Here is a 22,566-nt window from a genome sequence, read left to right as displayed (position 1 = left end):
GCAGGAACTGGAAACATGCTAGAGGTAAAGCTCAATGTCTTTTTAGGTAAAGTCAATGACTTTCTAGGCACTGCTATGAAGTGCTTAAATTTTGAACCTAGGCATCGAAGTCTTTCCTTGCAAGCTTTTTTTATTGATGCACATTTCATAACTGAACAGGTTCAGTATCACAATGCGGTATCACTGTATTTGTTAAAAGAATCAATGTGTAAAAATCCAGTTTTGAACAAGGGGAGGCTGTCGCTGTGCATACGTAATGTTTTGGAAGTCCAAGCCTGCACTTGTAGGCGCTGTATGTTCTGACAGCAAGCGTTACTGTTCACTGGGTGATTAGTTGGCCTTCTACCCTGGATATGTACTACTTACTCTTTTTAATGTGATAGTTACTATTAAATGTTCTCCTAATCACTATTTTGGAAGCCCTGCGCTAGTATAGCAAGCAGCTCTATAGTCCACCTAAAATATGAGTTTTGTGTGTTTTTTCTCCTTGATGTCAGCTTGTGCATCATAATGAAAAAGAGGAAGAGAAAAGCCATGACAGCTTAAGTTTTCTACTACTTTGTACTGAACAGTGCTTAAACGGTATTACAGAAAGGACAAGAAAACTTGCAGAGCCTTTAGGAGAAGTTATTTATTTGTGCTTCTCGATATTTCTACTGGAATATTTGCATTGGGAAGGGAGTTGAAGTGGTTTAGTTTTTAATGTCTTCTCCAATGGTAAGAATGTATCTCTCTGAATTTTGTCAAATCATTATAATAGCTTCACACCTTGTATAACATTTCAGATTTTTGCCATTGTTATAACCTTTGCTAATGAAAATGTCCATTAAAGTGCCACAAATATTTTAACTACATATTCATGCTGTGCTTGAAATTCTGCACATCGTTTTCTAAGCTAGGCCATTAGCATTGATAGATACTGTTATTTTGCAAATCTTCACTTCAGCAATTTGTACATGTCAAATTTAACCACCGCAGAATACCTATATAGAGTAAATAAAACCATCTGAGTTTAGTGCTGTCTATACACACAGCTCTCAGTATCTCTTTTGACGGTTGATAACGATCATGCTGCTAGATGTGTTTTGCACTGTATAATGTGGAACACAGGTCACTATTGGTAAACCTGTTCTAATCATGGCTTCTCAGAACACAAATCCATTAACCTGTAGCGATAACCCTGCTGCAAAGACTTGACACGAACAATGCTGCACTATAAATGATGGAGTTCATGGCTGAACTGCATTTGAAAGGGCATTCTGAATGAAGTTAAGAAAGTAATGTAAAAGAAAAGTTAATGAAATTTAAGATGAGTTGCCTGCTAGCAAGCTCCAGCTGCATACTGAAGTTTCTACTCAGACAAAGGCTAATTCCAACTAGAATATCGCACTAACATATGCATAGCCTAACTCAAGCAATATAGAATACTTTTGCCTCTTTTTTGCTGAAGGTGTTCAGCAAATACTTTTCCAGGTTGCTTCAGTGTCACTCAGTCTTGAAGAATTGAAGAGCCACTTCATAATCAAGAGCTATAGAATAATTCTGGCATGACAGACGATGGTGATGGTAAAGCTGACATTATCATAACACATCATCATCACTTTCGATGAAACGTTCCACAGCAAACATCAGCTAGTTAAGGTGAAAATCCGCTTTGCTTCATGTTCAGCTTCACTTCTTGGGATGGGTGGTGTTTGCTTGGGCTTTTTCCCCCCTCTTAATTCTAGCATATAGGGATTCTCCTATGTGTGTGTGTGTGTATGTATGGCTTCTTGGAAGCAGATGAAATGATTGCTTTTTTTTTTTTCCCTTAATCAGGTCTTCTGAGACCTCAGGTTCTGTGACTCGCCTCCTTAGACTTTTGTGTAACAGAAAGTCTCTTGCTGTACGTAGGATCATCTTTGGGGCTGTGCTGAGATCTCTTCTCTCACTTGTGTTTTTTCAACAAGTTCCCTGAAAACTGCTTCAGGCCTCTCTCTTTCATTGTTCAGCATTTTGATTTTTCTAGCTCCCAACCTTGGCAAAACAATTGTTTTAATGTTGTTGCAACCAGGCTTCGTTCAGGAACTGAATCCTGTGAAATACTGAAAAGTCATTGTCATGCTGGAACCAGAGGTTCCGTTTAAAGCATTTGTTTCATTGTTAACTTGATATTAATCTTTCTAGAAGAAATCACCTCAGGCAAAGAGAATTGGTAGGTAATTGGCATGTGGCTGGTTTTGAGAACCCCTGGATCTGCAAGCTGATCTTGCCAAGCCACTTTCTGTTGAGAATCAACTGCCTGCAACAGCCGTAGAGTGAACCAGATGTGAAAACCACTTGTGAAGTTTTTTGATCTCCCTGTCATCATGGAGACATTCGCTCCTTCTTGAGAATGGCCAAGGCCTGTGTCATCGGGGAAGGAAAAGTGACAAACTTGGAACTTGGAAGCAATGCAGAGGGCCTGAAATCTTCAGCATCTCAGATGAGCAAGTGAAAGAGGAGCCAGTTTTTTCCTTCCAAAGAGAAGGCTCAGGGTGTGTTGGTAAAGGCATTTGCAGTCACAGATGCTAGTGCAGATACACGGATGCTCATGCAGATAATACCAGTCCAGCATAATGCTGGATTGGCTGAGGTGAAACCTAATGCCACCAGCGGCTTTCCCGTGAATTGTCCGTCCTCTTGTAAAAGCCTGACAAAAATGTCACCAGGGAGTGTGGTGTGATTGCTCTAATGCTGATGTAAGAACATCTGATTAAAAGGAACTTCAGATCAGCATCCCAGCTTATAGACAAGCATTCCTTCTGTGGTGGAGGAAAATGCACCACCTTAGCAGAGATTATTTAGTTACTACCTGTAATGCCTTCTGTAGCCAAGAAATTAAGGTACTTACCATAAATACACCTATGCCAGGTCTTGATTGTACATTGCACACCTGTTAATTTTTCTTGTCCACGCTTTTGGAAGTATTTTCAGTATTTCAGCATAGTTTCTGATACTCATAGAACCCTGTAAAATAATGATAACAAATAAGATGTTCTGTGTCTTCCCTTGGTAAGATACAGTTTGGATGCTTTAAAAAAAAAAAAAAAAAAAAAGAGTAAAAAATATAGTGCTATAAATCCAACTTAGCATGACTGAAGTATCTGTTTGTTAAAAGACTTATTTGGTTTGTATAAAAGAAGTCTGGTCATTTTCTGGAGATCTCAGTGAAATCCATCTTACCTCAGTATTGTACATACATATTTTCTGTTTGATTCTGTGGTCTTTACTTGCATTCAGCAGTGTTTTCCTGGATGGGTAAGTCCCTGGTGTGCTTAGCAGCTCTATGGAACCACTCATGTAAGACCTGATCAGCATGAAAAAGGGTTGAAGAACTTACTGCCTAAAAGAAATCTATGTGGGTGTATTTTAATTGCTACATTACCATGACAGTCTACAATATTTATAATTCTAAAGACTTCTTTGAAAAAAGAAAGATAAGCAGCTTGTGTGCAATAGAAAAACAGAGTCAATACATCCGACGTTTGTCAGATAAACATTTTAGATCTACCCTAACGAAGGTATTGCAATTGCATGAATGTCTGTGATAGTTGTAATGTCTAAAGCTTAACACCTTTTGGTGCTTTTAGCCTTTCTGATTTCTCTAAGCGATCATAAAGTTATAAACAGTCTTTCTAGGAGGTCTCTAAGAATCCTGTTAGAAGCTTTTTATTATACTGGCAAATTCATATTGAATTGGTATTCATTTTCACTATTACAGAATAATCGAATCAGTGCTGTTATTATTATACTGTTGAAAAAGAAAATAATGGGGGTGTAATGTAAAACTGGTAATGTGATGAAGAGCTCTTATTGTGTTAAGTTAAGAATGCTATGGCTGCTTGTCCCAGCTTGCTTGGAGCAGCGATTGAGGGAGGAGATGGAGGGTGTCTGGTTTGTGGCAAGAGGTTGCATACATTCTCATTTGAACCTGTAATTGTCTTTCAGTGGCCAAAAGCATGATTGCTTTGCCCACTTGTGCTCTCTGCTGGGCTGTGGTGTGGGTTCTGGGCTGTAAGAACGCTACTGTTCCCACAGTCACTCATACCGTGCTGCCATCTCCTTTTTTTAATCACGACTAGTATATGGTTCTCTCTCCAGAAGGAATGGCTCATATATTCTTTTATGTTCATCTGAGTTTTTTTTCCAAAAGGGAATAGAGCTTTTAGAGTACATTGTTAGAAGTACAACAAGCCCCCTGAAGGTTCAAATTTGACAGGGATGTTAGGAGGCAGGTCAAGTGACTGCCTAATGAAGATGAATGGAGAAAATTGCTGGTACAAGAATCACGTGGTGGGTGCTTAGCCCAGGTTGCTGAAAGTGTGATGGAATCTCACAGCTTCATTTATCAGTGTCATATTTGGGCTAAAAGTGAGCAGTATTGTTCTCATTTCTTCCAGATGGATAGGTCAACTTTAATATTTATTGCTCTTGTAGAACATTTGTTTGATGTATTTCCATTAGCTAGGCAATAATAGAAAAGCAGTGGAGAGAAACATAAAACAGCTCCCTTACTCTTCAGCCGAAATATGGCATTCACTAATGTGTAAATATTTCTAGGACTATCACTGTTTTTAAAAAATATTTTTTAATTTGATGACATGATCATATATACTGGAATTTTATAAAAATAATGGAAAAGCCACATCACGAAAATATAAAATATTCTACTTGTGGTCTGTGGTTGTAAATCTTCTAACTTTTCATGAGCTTATAGTGCCTTTCGGGAGTGGCTTTTGCTAAAGAATGTCAACTTTATACACATGTATATATCTGCCTCTATAAAAAAAGACAGAAGAGCACTGTGTTTGAAGGACTGTTGTAAGACTGGAACCATTTTAGCAAAATCAACTTCCAATTTTAGATTTCTAAAATGGAATATAAAGATTTTGTTTCTGTCATATTTTTTCTTCATTTCTGTTGTTGCTAATGACTTTTTCTATGATGGGAAAAGACCACTTAATCTGGGTGGGTGTAAAATTTTAAATAAACAAGGAATCTAACAGTTACAGAATGGTGGCTTGTAGCTAATAGTGGTAACCCCTGGTTACTGTTTATTAACTGATTTTTTTCCCATTTATAGGAATCGGGTTCAAGGTGTTTGACATATATTATTTAATACTGTGGAAGGAAACTTAGCTGTTTGTGAAGCAGGTGTTGTGTTAAGTGCAGTGCAAACATTCTAGCCATATGTTTCTATAATTTAAATTAATTTGGTACAGTCATACTGTTAATCTTTAGTGACTTGTTGATTGGCATTTTGCAGACATATTTCTGGAAGGCACCCAATACCATTTTCTGTAGCCTTTCTGGCAGTAGCAGAGAGTAACATTTCCACAAATTGGAATCTTGTACAGCTCTGGGAAGGGAGCCAAGATTTAAATTAGACAATAACCTCTGCTCTGTATATAGCTTCTATTCTTCAGCTGTAGGGAAAGTGATTTGTTTAATACAGTCAGCTCTGTAGCATATAATAGACTGATATATGAGTCACTCCTTGGCGCTGTGTGTTTCTTAAATTTATATAGATTGAACAACTAGTTGGTAATGTACTTAGTTACAGTTGTGCAAACAATAACTATTAGCAGAGCTGAACAGACCTAGAAAAAATCGCATTTGGTTGGTGTTTGCTCAGATTCTGCAGAACTGTTGTTTTTTAGAACAGTCCTTCTCTTCAGGTGCAGAGGAAACTATTTCATAAGCATGAGTATTATTTGAGCTTTGGAAAATCAATAATAAAGCTTTTACATCATAGTTTAGTGTTTCTTGCATTTTGTATATGGACATGTGTACACAATGTTCCTTAAAAATAAACGCAGTATCAGGCTGTGTTGTAGCTACATAATTAGGTTGCAGCTCTTTTTGTTTTGCACTTGTATGGTTTTTTTTCCTCTCTTCATGTTAAAATCTGATACTGTCAATGGATATCTGTGAATGCAAAGAATTCTTTTCTTTCCAAACAGCCAGGATCTTGTCTTAAAAGGAGAGCTCTTTACACCATTCGGTTCATGTTTATTTAAAAGCTTAAAATCATTAGACCAAATCTCACTTTTTGTCCAACAGAAAATTGATTTTGCTAACAAAAATGGTGTGGGCCTGAAAGGGAATATTCAGAAATATGCAAATAAGTAGAGATAGAAATCTGTTTGAGCAGCTGAACAAAGCAATCAAATTTTTCCCATTGAAAGTTTATTTAGCTTCACTGTGAGCATTTTTGAACAAAATTATAAACTGCCGTTAGTGAAATACTTCTTTTTATAGGGAAAAGGGGATTCTTTTTAAGTAGGACTATTTTTAATACTCTATGTTTTTCTGCCAGGTTTTATATTTTCAAAATAAAGCACATTGTAAATATTGAACAATACACAGATATATTTCCTAACAGTTTATAGTATGCTGCATATTCTGGGTGGGTTCCAAGCAGTAGTTAGTATAAATGATATGCCAATCAAAATTATTTTTGCAACTATAACCTGTTATAATGCAGTCTCTTATCTGAAGCGTCAACTTGATATAAGCCAGATCTTTTTTCTTAAGCTTTAACTCTTACATGTATAATTTCCCTTGTCCTGAACTAATCCTGCTTCTGGCCCATAAGCTTCTAGGTAGTGCACGACAGCAAAGCATAATTTATCTACTAGTTATATAAATCTTAATCATCACTGCTTCCATTAGGTCATATGCATTTTATTCCTTGGTCAGGAGTGGTTTTTGTGGATATCTGACGTACTTCGATGAGTAAATAAGGTTTGCAAATGTCCCGCATGTCCCTTCCAGGCCAGTTTTCTAATGACTCAGCTTCTGTGTAAAAGGTGGTTTTTCTTAAACAGTCCCCTGTAGCCAGCAAGGTGATTATTACTGAAAATTTGACTATTGCCATTGGTAAATAAAGGTGTGATTTCATAATGTGCCATGTTGGTCATTTTAGCTAGCTTAAGGGGCTCCTTCTGCCGCTCTTCATTCCTGCCCCAGATGAAAAAGAAACCGTAATTGCACTTTCCTCCCCAAATCCTAATGAGTTCAGTATTTCATTTTTGCAGTGGGACCTTAGAAACAATTGTATCAACATAAGCAAAGGGATACTGAATTAAAAAGCAAAAACCTAAACAAATAAGTAGGTGGAGGTTTGAAGCATGATGCATAATGAGATCTCCGGAACTTGTGGCCACTTGACAGCATGGCTGCAGGTGGCAGTGCCAACATCGTGACTTTGAGTCCCTGGAATGCCCATTGGTTTGATTCTCACTGCTGCTGATAGCTGAAATTGAATCCTGATGATGACCATTTTATGGAAGCTGGAGATGCTGGAAGTCTCCTTCGTTGTTGTTGATGATCATTCTAAGTGTTGACAATGCTGTTTAGATGACCCAGGAGCTTCTGGTGTGAGGAGAATGTGTGAAATTGCCATTTTTAGGTTCTGATAATAAAAAAAAAATCCGTTGATGAGGTTCAAGTGCTGTGATATTCACGAGCTGAACACCATTCTATCTCTCTCTGAAGGATCAGAGGTTGCTGAGGCAGCAGCACGGTTTGTGCTTCTGAGGGGATGAAGAGACCAGAAAGGGGCCTGACTTTCCCCAAATTTATGTTTACAGAGCAAGACGTATGAGGAGTGCACAGCAGAGAGAGAATTTGCATTTGAGAACGGTGAAGGGTTTATAGAGACTTGCCATATTCACAGAGATGGGGTAGTCTTTCAATTTAGTGTACATCTCTGTAAGGAATGTAATCAATATCTGCACCCTCGCTCGCTCTTTACTACCTTTTCATTTGTGCATGGTTAAGTATTACAACATGGCAGAAACTTTCTTCTTGTCTCAGAAGATGATATATTTATATGTTGACATGAAAATTGATAGCCCTTTTATTTTTTTATAGTAGCTAGTTTAGCTAAAGATGATATTCCAGTTACTGGAATATAGCACACAACCACCGCCACCATCTGAATCAAATGGTACAGCCTGATTTATGTTAGCACACAACCCTTCACCGTTCTTCTGCCTGGTAAGTACCACTGCAGATTGCTGGTCTTCCTAGGTGACTCTTACACAATTTATTGTTTGTATTTTGGTTTTATGAGCAATGCGGGGGTTTTGGCATATGTATCTAGAAACGGAGGTGTTTCTTGTAACCAGTGGCTTGTATGTATGGTTGGATGAAGGTGTGATTGTAGCACTGGAAGAGATTCTTGAGTCACCTGTAATCTGTCGTTATTGGTTTCAGTGGTGGTAAGGAAGGTCTCGCATGGAGATGTTTGAAGGATCGTTGTGACATGTTACCCAGAATTTTCCATGGATGTATGTGAGCTTGGGTGTGGACAGCTGTTCCATGCTGTTGGGAAGGCAAAACCATAAGATTGTATAGGAGATGATGGCAAAAGACCTTTTTCTGTAGAACTACTAGTGGTCTGGAATTGTGAGATTTAAGTTAAATTTCGTATTCACTGTTACAAGCTGTCTGGTTTTTCAAAAAATAAAAAAATGACTATGTGACAGTTTATATAAATACGTATGCTTTGAATTGCTTCTAGATGCTCTCAAAATCATAGTTTACAAGATACTACAAACTTCTAAATCTTTTTTCTTTTAATTTTGAATAACTCCCCTTTGTTACGTGTTACTTTTTCCTCAAAGGTTATTTTCTTACCTTTTCTCATACCAGTTTTCAGTTTATCTTTTCCTTATCTATCAGATAAGCTGATTTCTGTTATCCTGCTCTGATAACTTTCTTCCACCCTTTCTGTGCTTCCTAGTACCCAGCACTTGTACATCATTTTATAACACTTGTATATAATTTTATTCCTCTCAAAACCAGACTATGTATATCGGGTTGGATGGGGCTTTGAGCAACCTGGTCTAATGGAAGGTGTCCCTGCCTATGGCAGTGGGGTTGGAATGAGGTGATCTTTAAGGTCCCTTCCAACACAACCCATTCTGTGGTGATGATTCTATGATATTTAACAACTCAGTTCTCCCATTAAAATACATATATATTTTTAATGTTGTTAACAAGTTTTGAAAATACCATTGAGCAACCTGGTTTTGATTTTTGAAGGAAATCTCTTTCACTGGAGAACTGTTGAAATAATTCCAGGGCAGATCAGGCAAGCAATTAAAGGCAAAACCATTATCTTAGGGATTGTTCAGTCTGGGGATTTTGAAGTGTAAAAATCACTGGACAACAAAACGTTATCAGAAACAATTCTAAAAGCTTATACAAATGAAGAGAAAGTCATGATTTATAATACCATTTCATTTTTACTGTGACCAATTAGTTATTTACCCACCCTTGGTTGGTATTTTCCTCTTTTGATGGCAAGAGAGCTGCCAGAACATTCCATGCTATTCCTCTGTTCCTGCCACCTTCGTTGTGTTCACACTAACAGTGTGCAGTGTCTCCCAATTCAGGTAGAAAAAATTACTGAGAAGTTTTATGGTAGAGCAGAATCTCCCCAGTTTTGCAGACAATGAAGCAACCAACCTTGTGGATTTCCTGTGATTTGTTCTTACTGTGAACATATAAAGCAATTTTCATGTTTCATGCTCCCTTGCATGGTTTTGCATCATTTTACTTGCTCACCAGAACTGGACGTGGGATTAGTAGTTCTCAAATTTTACCCAACTTTGATATCACATAAAGATAGTCTGTGTCGTAAAACTTGGCTAAAGTTATGTGATCCGAAATATAATTTAGTGATGAGGCAGCTTTAGCCCTGGGCATTTGGAAAAAAACCCAAACTCCAAATATATAGGATTTTCTGAAAGTACACTGAGTCCAGGTCTTGCTTCTACTACACAAAGATTTCTGATCTCTGGGAAATTTTCTACTTAAAAGAGGGATGGAATGATAAGGTTCAAGGTGTCAAATAAAAATGCAAGAACTCCCAGTAGTTTGCAGCTAATTGTAGCAGGTAGCTGCCTGCCAGAAGCACACGGTTATGGTAGAATGTATTATTTGTTTCCATCAGGATGGTTTCTGTATAAAAAAGGCTGTCTTCAAGACACCTGAGGAAATATTTCTGTAGACCTGATCATGCCATCAGCTGGTAGGAAAACTTGAGTGCTACATGAGTATGAGCTTGTGACTTTTCCCGTTTGACCTCCAATTATTAACCTGTCTTGTAATTAACAGGTATTCCTAGGAATATCTTACATAGTTTCCAAACATTCAGACGAAGAGGTTCATGACAAGATTACAGCTAATTCATACATCTAATTTGAATTCATACTAAAGCTAAATCTGATTATTTAAATTCAACTAAGAAGTATTCAACTTCTCACACATCTTTGGCATGAATAACCCAAGACTCAATTGTCTCAGTCCACTAAATTGGGAGAATGTTTTCAGAGCATGAGTTGTGAGCTGTGGAACAGCTTGGCAGCAGAAATGCCACTAGGATCTGATGTCTTTTATACTGCAAGAAAAGAAACTCAAGAATTTGCATGTACCAGAGCTCAGGCTTGCTTACATCAAGACATGAAGGGTAATACTTGATGCTTCAAGAGAGCTTTTATTACCATTTTTAGTCATATTTAAAAACATGGGGTTTTTTATGGCATCTGAAAATTATGAGGAGAAATTACATTACTCAAATGCCTGGTGTGCTTTTTAATATGCATTTAATTTTAACACTAATTAGTTGTTTGTATTTTGAAATATCAGTGCTGAAGATCACCTGAAGACTTGAGAGGGCAGAGCTTTCATACAGCACTAGGTATTGCCAGCCCTGCATTTGATAGGCTATCGGTCAGGGTGCGTTTGAAATAATATTGTAAACAGAGCAACCAGATTCTTCTTAACTGGCATTAATTTGCCTAATACAAGATTTCAGTATTCTAACATGAGGATTTTCATGGTTGTTTTTTTTTGTTTTGTTTTGTTTTTTATTACTGGGAGTGAAGGTTTTGAAATTTCCTTCATTTCACTCATCATAAATGGAATTTGCCGTGTACCCTTTGTGTGTCCTAAACTCTCAGCAGAACCTCAGGGGCTGCAATCAATATCAGAAGTAATTTCTGTGCCCACTTACAAGAAGAAATACAGTGACCCAATTAAGTGAAGAAAATGCTAGACTGTAGTAATGGATGAAAATGCAATTAAAGTAGGTTACTCACCTACAAAATAAAGTTTCTGCTGCCCAAAACGTTGCCTTTAGGTTGGAATGAAACAGTGGGAAGCTAAAGATAGATAAATTAAGCTTGATTAGTCTCAGTGGCATAAATTAGGAATACAAGCTAGCATCAGGGATTATTTCACTCTTAAATTTAAATCTTCTCTACTGTTATTGCAGAGCATTGCATCCAATTCCATCTTGCATGTTTAAATAAAGTTAGTTGTTGCTGAAGACTCTCCAGAGGCCTCTCTGCTGTGGGATTTGTAATCCAGGCCCAACTAAAAATAGTGGAGAAATCCTCCAGGTTTAAGGTCGATGGAACATAAAGAGACAGCAGGAAACAATGCATTATGTGCCTGTTTCCAAAATGCGTCTATAATCTATATTATATTGGCACGCAGAATTTTTCTAAATTGGAGAACATTTTCACCTGAGGAAAATTCCCAATTCTCGTGCCTGTCAGTCATCTCACACAACTCCTGCTTTTGCAAGGAGAGTGTATGAATTCCTTGAGCCTCACCAGTGCTTCCCTCGTGGAAGGGCATTGCTTACTGCATGCTGCGGCTTAGAGCTTTGGTTGAGGGTGGCCATCACAGACTCTGGTGCTAGAGTCGGTGTCCTGCTGGGTGGCTTTCCTCTGTTTCTCATGGATGTGTGTGTAATGAGAGTGGAGTTACGTCCTACAGGCTGGCTTTGCAAGAGACCGCGTGCTTCGTACGGCCTGCCATGTGGTGAAGTAGAGTTAGTATAGATTTTAAAGAAATGCTATTTTTTCTATTTGATTATGATTAGTATTTCTAAAGTGGAAAGTATTTAATTTCAGAAAAAATCACAGGCACCCACAGTATCAACCTGTCTGAGAGTTGGGATATTTAAGATTTTATGCATGTACTGATTTTAGCCTGAAAGTGTCTTGACTGATCCTCCATTATGATTATTATAAAATGTCTACATCTGCTTCACCCTTTCTCTATCAATTTTATATTTAAAACTTGATATAATTTGCTAGTGTAGTAGAGCTGAATCATAGTCTAGAATGGAATTTACAATTTTCACTGGAGTGAGTGAAATTTGATATAAGATTCTAAGAAAAGCTACTTACAGCCCAATTGCAGTATAATCACATCACTTTAAATTTGTGTGAGAAAATGTTGCAGTAATCTTGAATATAGTGATATAAAACTATTTCTTGGGATTCTTAGAATAAAATGCTCTCATTATGTTAAGAAATGCTTAGATTCAATGCTTAGACAGTTTATATAAAATAAAGGGGGGATGTTGGAAATTATTAACACCTTGGTTGTATGAACTTAATGCCTTGGAGAGGAATGTGAAACAGAAATGTTCATATGGCAAAACCAGTTCCGTATTTATGCATTTCCCCCTAAAAAAGCTATAAAAATTTTCCTTATAGCAGTTAAAAATAAATGGTTGGGGCTAAAAGGATACTCGGATAGAGGTGTAGGGTTGTCTAATACCCCTGCTGAGGGGGCGCTGAAGAAGGACCCTTAATAGTGACCTTGGTGTGTTATGGCAGGAGGTGGCATGGGGCTGCTCTCTCATGGGACCTTGCTGGCTTTCAGGTCTCATGTGTGCTGGAGGGCTCCGGTCACCGAGCAGGGCATGGGCCTGCAGCCTCCAGTCATGGCACCAGGAGCTGGCATCGGTGTGCCTGTCGCAACCCGGAGGGGCGTGGGAAGGTAGATTGGAGGGGCGGCCCCAGAATCGGGTCCACAGGTTTGCTTTGGGTCTTTCTTGCAAGTTATCTTGCAGTACCACGTGTTGAGGCCATTCTGAGAGGCTGCTGGTCTTCTTCCATTTGGAAAATGTCATGGAGAATAGAGACATTTCCACCCTCTTACAGGGCCACAGAAAGGGAGCAATTGTGCTTTACCCTTTCTTCAGTTCGTTAGAGCAGTTGTGGAAAAAAGCATCATTTAATCGCCATCTGTCCTCTGATGTCATCAGAAATAAGATCCTATGTGTAATGTGAGCTGTTCAGAGAAATGTAACTCATAAAATACGTACATTGAATGGATGCTGTGAACTGCGTATTTGAGAAGACCTTTCTCATCTGAAATTCAAATTGCTACAAAGTTCTAGAAAAATATATATAAATAAGAGACTTAGCCGTATAAGTTCTTTCTCCATTTTAGCAGTATATTCCTTCCATGACGTACATGTCTAATCTGGTTTATTCCAGCAACAAGTACGGGCTCATGAGAGCGATCACAAAAATCATTTTGTGATTCATCACCACAAACGTCTCTGGGTTAGAAAGCAAAGAAAGAAAACATGTTCTTTAAATATTTGTATATTTTTAAACAAATGCTTAAATCACACTGGCCTCTCCTTGGCTTTGCTACTGAATGGGTTTATCTTAACACTGGGACTCTTCCTGTATTTTAAGTTTCGGGCAACAACAGGGTGCAGTGATACTCAAAACTCTTTGAAGTAACATCTGTAGATCTTGTAGAATCTTTTTTATGTAAAACTTAGTGGGTTGATCTGAGTTTGGTATTTGTATTAGCCTTGTCCAGAGGAAAAGTAGCCTTGGTGTATGTAGGTGTGTGCAGAGGTCTGCCCAGAATCCATGTTTGATTCTCCGTTTTACTGCCTTTGAAGGCAGTGTGGGCAGAATGGAGAACCCATTCTCGTCTACAAAGAGCCAAAATGGTAAATTGAGACTCTTTGAACATGTGACAGCAAGGTATTTGCTATGTTTGTCTTGGAGAGAACTGTCAAGATTCAGACTAATTATATAACACCTTAATCTTGTATAAAAATTAGGACCAGGACTGCACTTTGGACCACCTTTTACTATTTATGCATTTAAATGTGGAGCAAGTAGCATTAAAAAAATGGTATGTATTGAATTGCCTTGACCATAGTCAACAGAATAATAATGCTGTGCATATTCATATAAAGTTCTTGCATATAAAAACTTTTGTAGGCTGTATCCTTCTTAAGAGATCTGAAAATGTCTAACATGAGACCATTAAATATTCCTTTCATTTCTGTTCCTAACGCTTGTGCGGTATCACACTTTGCAAAATATCATTCAGTTACTGGGTTTGGCCGTGGAATTCACTGAAGAAGTTCATATTAAAGAGTTTGGCTGGAATCTGAGAGATTAAGTCAGTGCTTTTTATTGTTATTGTCGAAGTTTTTTATTTGCTGGCTGAAAGCTTTTAAAGTAACTGCAAATGTTTTCATTCTAATTGCTTTCCTAAAACTTTTAAATCTGTACTGTCTGCAAACAGTGTGTCTGATGGAGGTTTGAGGATATATGAATGAATTTTTCTTTACCATCTCGCTCAAGTATTTTATCCCACTGAGATCTTTTTGGCTCTAAGCAAAAAGTAGAGAATGTGTGTATATGTATATACACGCATAGATAGACACATGTATATGAACATATACATAACAATTAGGGTGGCAGATGCTGAAGACTCAAAAATTGGAACCTAAATGGTCCCCTGAATTAAAGGCTTTTCAGTTTTTAAATATCAAAAGGTTGTCAAATGTATGACTGTACAGATACTTATGTACAGATTCAATAATTAATGAACCTCTAATGAGATTATTCATTTGCCTAAAATTCAGCTTTGGAGATGTGACTGCAAAACCGGGTACTTAGCTACATTCATTTTTACACGTTGTGCTCCTGTCTGTTGTTGGCTAGCTGTTCATCAGCGATGTGTTCTTAAGCTAATGAAGCTTTCTGGTGTGAAATCCCCTATAGAAACTCCTTTTGTTTTCAGTGGGGTCTGCATTTCCTCCTGGTTATTGCAGGATCCTCTTATGATGTGTTAGAGAATCTTGATGTGGAAGAAGCAGGGAGAATTAATTGTGTAGTAAGTTCTGGTGGCCAAAGTCACCGAGGCTAACACTGCTCAGGCAGTTTTTCACATGTACGTGAAGTTCTTTCCTATAAAATTTGTAGGCAGAACCTAGCAGGAAATAAACCTGCTTCCAGATGTTATTTGCTGAAAATAAGAATAATACTGTAATATGTCTCAAAAAGCTGATTTCTATTGCACTATCCTTTAATAACCATTATAAATTTGCTGTAAGAACATGAATGGAAAGGTTGAAAAACTTGACATATATAATGAAAAACTTGACATATATAATACATGCTGCCTGGTGGTCCAGTACTTCATGAAATTCTTCAAAAATTTTACCTTTTGCTGACAAAAGCATTGTCTCTGTGCGTGTATCCATACCCTGGTGCGCACACATGTAGTGGTTTGATCTTTGATGTAACCGCGATACCTTATCTGCTGACTCTGTTTGGTCAGAGGCTGCCCCAAATGGCCCAACCACATCTCCTTCATACTCAGCGGCTCAGTCCTTAACCTCCAGTAGCTGCATCTTGTCTATGGTAAATAATACTTCTTGCGTTTGGCAGTGCCTGCTCCTTCTTTCAACACGTTAGCGTGCTGCCAGAGGAATACAGACATTTCAGTGGGTGGCCACGTAGCGTCAAAATTGAAGGTACCATTTTGCATGCGCTCTGAGATAAAATTACTTCTTTATTTACGAAGTTGTAAAATATGCTTCATTCACTTAGGATGGTACAAATCCCCAACATTTTAAGTGGTATTGTATCCGTGAAGTAGCTGCTAAAATCTGCCTCGTTGTTTCTAGTAGTAAAAATAAAACAGAAAACTTGTATTTTGTAAAACAATATGAATACCACCTACTGCTTCTGAAGGATTGAAACTGTCGTGAAGGACTTTCTTTTCCAGAAAAGAACACTCTGCTCCTGCTATGAACACATCACGCTTAAAAGTAAAGCCGCTACAGAGATTAGCTGGATATCCATCTAGAACAGAAATGACCGGAGAATTCTTGCCTGTTATTTTTATGTTGTTCATTGAGAAAATAAATTGTGTTTCCTGATGAGAAAAAAAATAATATTTAACTTAATACATCTGGGGAGGACACTGCTGTTCATAGATGGTGATAGTTGATACTATTTTAAAGAAAAAAAAGACAACACCCACCTTTCTCCCAACCCTCCTCCCACTCCATCTACTTCTGTTGCCAGAGTAATTTTAGTGTATATTGTTTTGTTTGGAGTAATCAGGCTGAAGTAGCATTAGTCCAGCTCTCATCTTTTAATTACAGACAGTTTATTGTCTGTGCTGTCCCACTTTCTGCATGGTTCCCCACCAGCCAGCTAGACTTAGCAATCTCCATTAATTTAATTTGGCATTTCATTCAATCAGGCAGGCTGTGAACATGATGAATTTTTTTTTAAAAAAAAATAACACAATGCTCATTTTTAATTGATGTCCTTATCAGACATTGTATTTGCCGGAGCTGTAATTATTGGTCAGGCTGCAAAATCAAATCTGCCCAAATGCAGTGAAGATGTTCTGCAGTGAAATTATTAAGATACAGTAGTTAGACCTGCAAAGTAATTTAGTTTTGGTCTGTAATTACATCTTTTGGGATCGTTATCTTTCTTTTTACTCATAAGGATAGTGTAACCTCAGAGGAATTAATTTGCCAAATATGAAGATAGAAATGAGATCCTTGCCATAATATATATTTGTGCAAGTAGATATTATTCTACATAAAAAAAATATGAGCAAGCTTACACCATAAAATAATGATTTTATTAATGGCCATATTTTTAAAAATATGTTTCTAATTTTATTGCAGGAATACTGGAAATGTGATCAGTTGAGGCTGCCATTTTCCATAAGCAATAAATTGGCATCAGAAGTGATAGAATTTGGATGTGTAACTATCTAAAATACATATGTGAGTGGATATGTAGTGCTGTGACAGAGCTGGTTCTGTGGATAGGAGCCCAGCATCAAGCCAGTGAGATTTTTGTCTGGAGATAATATCCCGAGAGAAACTTTTAAATGTGTATTTTGACTAAACAGTAACCAATAATTATGAAAGGTCTGTTAGTGTTGTGATAACTCAGCCTGAATTCTGGTTTGCAGTAAGGGTTGGGATATGGCTTTCTTTAAAAAAGGGGGTGTGTGGATTGTGTAATAACTTAATTTTTTTATTCTTTCTCTTATTTATGATATGTAGTCTTTGAGTACAGAATTACAGTCATTCCTGTTAAGCAAAATTTAAGTCTCAGGATTAGTTATGAGAAGATGATAAAATGTGTTTCATTCCTGTTCCTATTTTGTTTGACTTTTTCATTTGGGACATTTATTCACATTCTGTGGTTTTGGTGGTATTCCCTAACCCTTCCAATAGTTTTCATCCTTGTGGTTGCACTATTAAATTAAGCAGAAATGTTATAAAAAGAATTATTTAGAACATCTAATGTATTAGCCTGAGGAATCTAGTTTTAATGTTGAGCATAAAAATACTAGTATTTAAAAATTTCAGTTTTGTTCCATTGACATGCTCAGATAAAAGTCTGGTTCCTTTATGTCTGGTTTTAAAATAGGTATTTCTGTATTTGCTCTTTTTAGGAAATGAATAATGGCTGTGAGTTCTAATGTTTTTCAAGTTAGAGTTGCACCATGATTGAGTGGATTTAAAGACTGAAATGTAGACAGTTGCAATAAATATGAATGACTGAATGTTGTAAGTGAAATAATTTCTCCATTAAAATCCGTTGCAACATTCCCATTAACTTTTATAGGTTCAAAATGGTATTCTCTGTGTCCATAACACCTTCAAAATCAGTTATTTGCTTTATTTTCTACGTTTTTTTTTTAATGTTATGGTTGTGTCGCGTAAACTCTTTTGCTTGTTTTATTTCTTGCTGTGCCTTTTGACTCATCACAGTTGCAAAAGTAGAGCCCAGACAGGAGTCACTATTTAACCTTTTGAGATTTTCTGAAGTTTGGTGGGGTTTTTTTTGTTTGTTTGGTTTTTTGTGGGTTTTTTTGGTTTTTTTCCCCAGTAAGAATTCAGACTCTGTGGACATTTAATCACTGATCTTTTTTATCCCAGACTGCCCAGGTTTTCTGTGATGTTCATCATATCAGACTTCTTTCTTAAAACTACTGTTCAGTAGCCGGAGCTTTCATGACCAACCAATTTTTAAGCTCTGGTGAGTGCAAAGGGGAGCCTGAAAATGCAAGCAGCGTTGTGCGGTGCTGACTTAGGGTGGCTGATCCCTTGATTTGCAAACAGGTATCGTAACGTCTGGCCTAGGAGGTTTGGTCTTTGAAAACTTGCCGTTTGTACAAGTGGGGCAGCAATACAGTTTTTGTATCCCTGGTCCTGGGCAGGAGTTGGTTTGGTCTTCACGAGGGCGTGTGTTGGGAAGGAGTAGAGGGCGTGAATTTTCCCTTAACATTGCAAATACACACCCTTCCTAGAAAAGATGAACAAGACTAGGTGTTGGGCTCTAGGTTTGGTAGTCAAAGCTAAAAGAAGAGCTTCAACAAGCTATTTAAGAAAGAATCGATTTTCTTGACGTTCTTTATATGAGGTATTAGTAAGCAAGCATCCAGTCTCTCTTGTTACAGTCTCTATGTCGATTCCAACAGATTTCAGCGGGGCCAAGATTCAAGTGCCCTTGTAGTACAAAAGGCTGAACTGTCGTAGTTTTAATGCACTGATTTGCATGAAGAATCAAAACTGTGATTCATAACAAGTTCAGAAGAGGTTTTGTTTGCCTGCAGTCCATTTACTGAAATTGGCATATGCCTGCAGTGTCCATGGGTTTGCTGTGGCAGTAGGTTATGGTACTTACGCTTAATATATTTATCAAAACCTGAGATGGCGTTTGAACTCCTGAGATCAAAGGAAACAAGTAGTAGTTTGTAAAGCAGTGGTATGTGTTGCCAGTGAAAAGATTTTATTCTTTCATTGGTACGGAGCAAGGGTGCTCTGAGATCTTTAGATTCAAAAGTTTATGCAAAACCTCAGTAATTGCTATGGCTAGGTCATTTGCGAAGCATCCCAACACCACCACAAAACACAAAAATAACTGGACTAGGTGCTGCTCTCTGTCCCAGGGAAACCCAGCAGGGGGGACCCCTCAGGAGTATACCTGGGCAGACCAAATTGCTGGATGTCACCTTTCTTTTGAGTGCCTGCTGTCAACTACAGCAATGCTCTGAGATGTTTGTGAGGGGTCTGAGCAAGGGATCCTTTAGAAAATAATTGGAGAAATTCGAGAAAATAATTTGGAAAATAAATGGAGAAACTGTTGACTGCAACAAGAGTTATTTCACAAATAACATCTTTCCCAAATTATTTTACTAAAATAGACAAGAACCCCTTGTTCTATTTAGAATGATTTATAACTGTTCCCAGCTGATCACAAAGTGTTTCTAAATTAAAAGCCATTAATTATAGCCTTATATAGATACAAAGATATGCAAGAAGTGCTTTGTAATTCCAGCTCTGCACTTCAGGTGAGAGCTTTTTAAATTACTTGGACCGTTGGAGCCACCTGCTTGACTAAATGCTGAGGGCCCTGTGTTTCAGTACTCATCAGTGCATTGCAGTGTTAACATTGTTACTGATTTTTCTCATTTCTCCAGGGCAAATACTAATTAATGGATACAATTCACAGCTGATTAGCTGTAGTTTCTTCAGTAATTACATTCGCAGACTAACTGTTCAGAAGAGGATTTCTAACCCAGTTCTTATTTCACTCTAAGCTTAATTTGTTTTTTGAATTGTTTAGGTCCTTAAGATAATAACCATTTTATTTTCTTTTGTTGTTATAGGTACCATTAGATAATAAGGAAGTTTAATCTTAGAAGTACTCACTGATAATTGTTGCGTGCCTTCAATGGATTTCTAACTCAGAGACAAAAAAATAAATTTAAATATTTTTTAGTTACCATCCATTCCAACAGAAGCCTAAATATGCTGGGTTCTGACCTCAGTGCCCGAGTCACACACGACAGATAGGGTCTTAAATGCGGTAGCCCAAGAACAGAACGTATCTAAGGATATGTACTTGTAACTTTTAGCTTTGACTTTCCTCGTTACATCATTTCCTTCCACAGTCCTAATAAAACGGAAAATTATGTTGTCACTTTCCTTATTGTCTTACTTAAATAAACCAAAAAGGAAGAGAACCACTTGGCAACCGGAACAGCAGTAGCTGTGGCATAAGGAATACACGTAGATCAAAACAATGTAGAATTTTACTCCTCAAGGTAAAAATCAGCTACATTTCCATTTTGAGGCACTGGAGCCCCTAGGATGCTAAGCTCATTAAAATAGGATGGGGTTTGCTCCCACTTATTTATCCAATGTTGGAGCTATACTTGCCTATTGTACCTTTGCACTTAGGTAAAATTTGAAAGCTTGATTATCATTATTTATTTAATTTTTTTTTTGTTACAGTAGAAAGAACAGCTCTATTGAAGACGTTTGAGTTTTTAATATAAATACTTCTTAGTTTGCCACTAACCGAGATGAAAAAAATCTATCCTGTTGATCTCACTGTTGCGCTGAAGTACCATGTCTTTGTGCAACAAATCTGCACACACGTATCCTTATGTGCCAAAACAGTAATTTGAATGTGCAATTTTATTTGAATTTTTTAATCTCCAAAAATGGGTGACATCTGGGCTTTTAAAAATGGATGACATTGCTTGAGTATCTGCATAGCTGGGGATAACAGAGTTTTAATAGCTATGAGGCAGCCTACATATTGTGTTTAGACCTCGGTTGCTTAACATGTGATATAGGTTGAAAGATTCAGCATGTTAAGTACACAAATGGAATTTCATACTTCAGAAAGAGGGATCTCATCTCATATTCCTTCTTCCGCATGATTGTTTTCTGATTTTGTTGATGTCCTCTTTCGTCAATCAGACAATTCATCAGGTACACGAGACTCAGTTCTTTGTGTCCGTCTTCCTTCTTGCATCCTCTATCACTATAGTTTCCTCCCTTTTTTTCTTTTCTTTTTTTTTTTTTTTTTGTTTTTGTTTTTCCTCCTTTTGATTTTTGGTCTTATTTTCAGAAATGGATTTTGGAGTTTTCAGGGAAAGAGCCTTTCTTGAAAGGATCGCTCTGGCCCCTCCACTGCTCTAGGATGCTGGAGGAACCTGGGGAGAGTCAAGGTCTGAAACACTTCCCTGCTACAAACAGTCTTGCACCAAGTACTGCAGGAGAATTGAGCTGGAGCAAAGTGGTTTTCCTTTCTGGATAGGGTCAGCCGCTCGGAAAGCACAACGGCCTTTCCTGCTTGGAAAGAAGAGTCTGTGCAAGTGCATCGTTACCCATCCTCATGCACTTGTTGCAGAGCTTATGCTGGTGGTGTTTGCTGTTGTGGTTTGGCAGGGGGGCAGGTCGGCTGAGACAAAACAAAGCCTTCCTGAAAAATTTGCTGTACGGAACTTGAAAATGGGAGTTAAGGGAAGAATGTGGCTTTAGCAGCAATGACGTGGCAGGGCATTGCAGGGACAGCACAGGGACATTTCTCTGATTTGCTACTCTTACGTTGCAGCGTGCACTGTGCCTGATAATAGAAATGGGAAAATGTGAAGGCTTGTGATTTAGTTTTTAGTGGTAGCGGCGTAACAGGCATGGTGTCTGTTCCTTGAAGCAAAAGCAAAGGTGTCTGCCTGTGCAGGGACCACCCGCAGAAAGAGTTACCAGGCTACCTGCTTTTTGGAAGTGCCGTTTGAAGGAATAAGGCTCACTAATGAACCAATTAACCAAATGCTGATAATCTTTCAATTCTATGCTCAGTCTGTAAAAGCAAAAGTACTTGTCGTCTTCAACAAATGTTCAGAGTTGAGAATATGGAGGAAATGACTCTGTGGCATCCGGGAGGATCATTTCAGATCACTCCTGTGTGAGGGGAGATGCACCTCGGCAGGAGCAGGTGGGTGCTCAGCCCGCTCCACCCCAGGTAGATCTCAAGGTCTCAGTGTGATAGTTTCTCTGATTTGCAAAGTCTTCTGGTGTTAATATCCACTGGGGGTGTGGGAGCTCAGCTGGAATGAAAGATAGACAAAGGGGATTGCTTGGCTTTTTAATTTTGTGGAAAGAATGGGATTTTAAGAACAATGCTGCAGATTCTCCTTCTTCCCCTTATTGACCTTCATCTCTTTAAAACCAGGTCTACTTGGAATAGTAATATGCCAGCTACTTCTAGCTGCAGCAATCCTCTGGATCAGGATCATCTGCAGAAATATTGTAATGTGTGCCAGGAAAGATGTAGTAGAGTCGAAATATCTTTTTGGGAGAATATTCTCTTTCTAATGGACACTTAATTTCCAAAGTCACCTCTAGGTCTGTGGGGTGGCTTTGCTACATGGACAAAGAAATTTGAAGAGATACGCTTGGATATCTACCATGTACAGACCTGGGGGTGCAGAGTATGTAACAACAACAATAATAATAATAATGTTGACTCCAGTCTAGTACTGACTTCAAAGGACATCTGCAAAGTTACATCTTATCTGTTTGTTGTTTTGTTTTTGTTAGGGTTTTTTCAACTTTTTCTATGCCAGTGA

The 22,566-nt window shown here is 37.9% G+C and overlaps 1 protein-coding gene across 4 annotated transcripts in view; it reads left to right on the top strand.

Annotated features, from left to right (window-relative positions):
• TOX3 (TOX high mobility group box family member 3) overlaps positions 1-22,566 on the top strand; it is a 105,662-nt gene that overhangs the window by 58,051 nt on the left and 25,045 nt on the right. The window lies entirely within an intron of this gene.

This window comes from Falco biarmicus, chromosome 15 (assembly GCF_023638135.1).
Source record: "Falco biarmicus isolate bFalBia1 chromosome 15, bFalBia1.pri, whole genome shotgun sequence".
Classification (NCBI taxonomy): Eukaryota; Metazoa; Chordata; class Aves; order Falconiformes; family Falconidae; genus Falco; species Falco biarmicus.
This window is presented reverse-complemented; position numbering and strand designations above follow the sequence as displayed.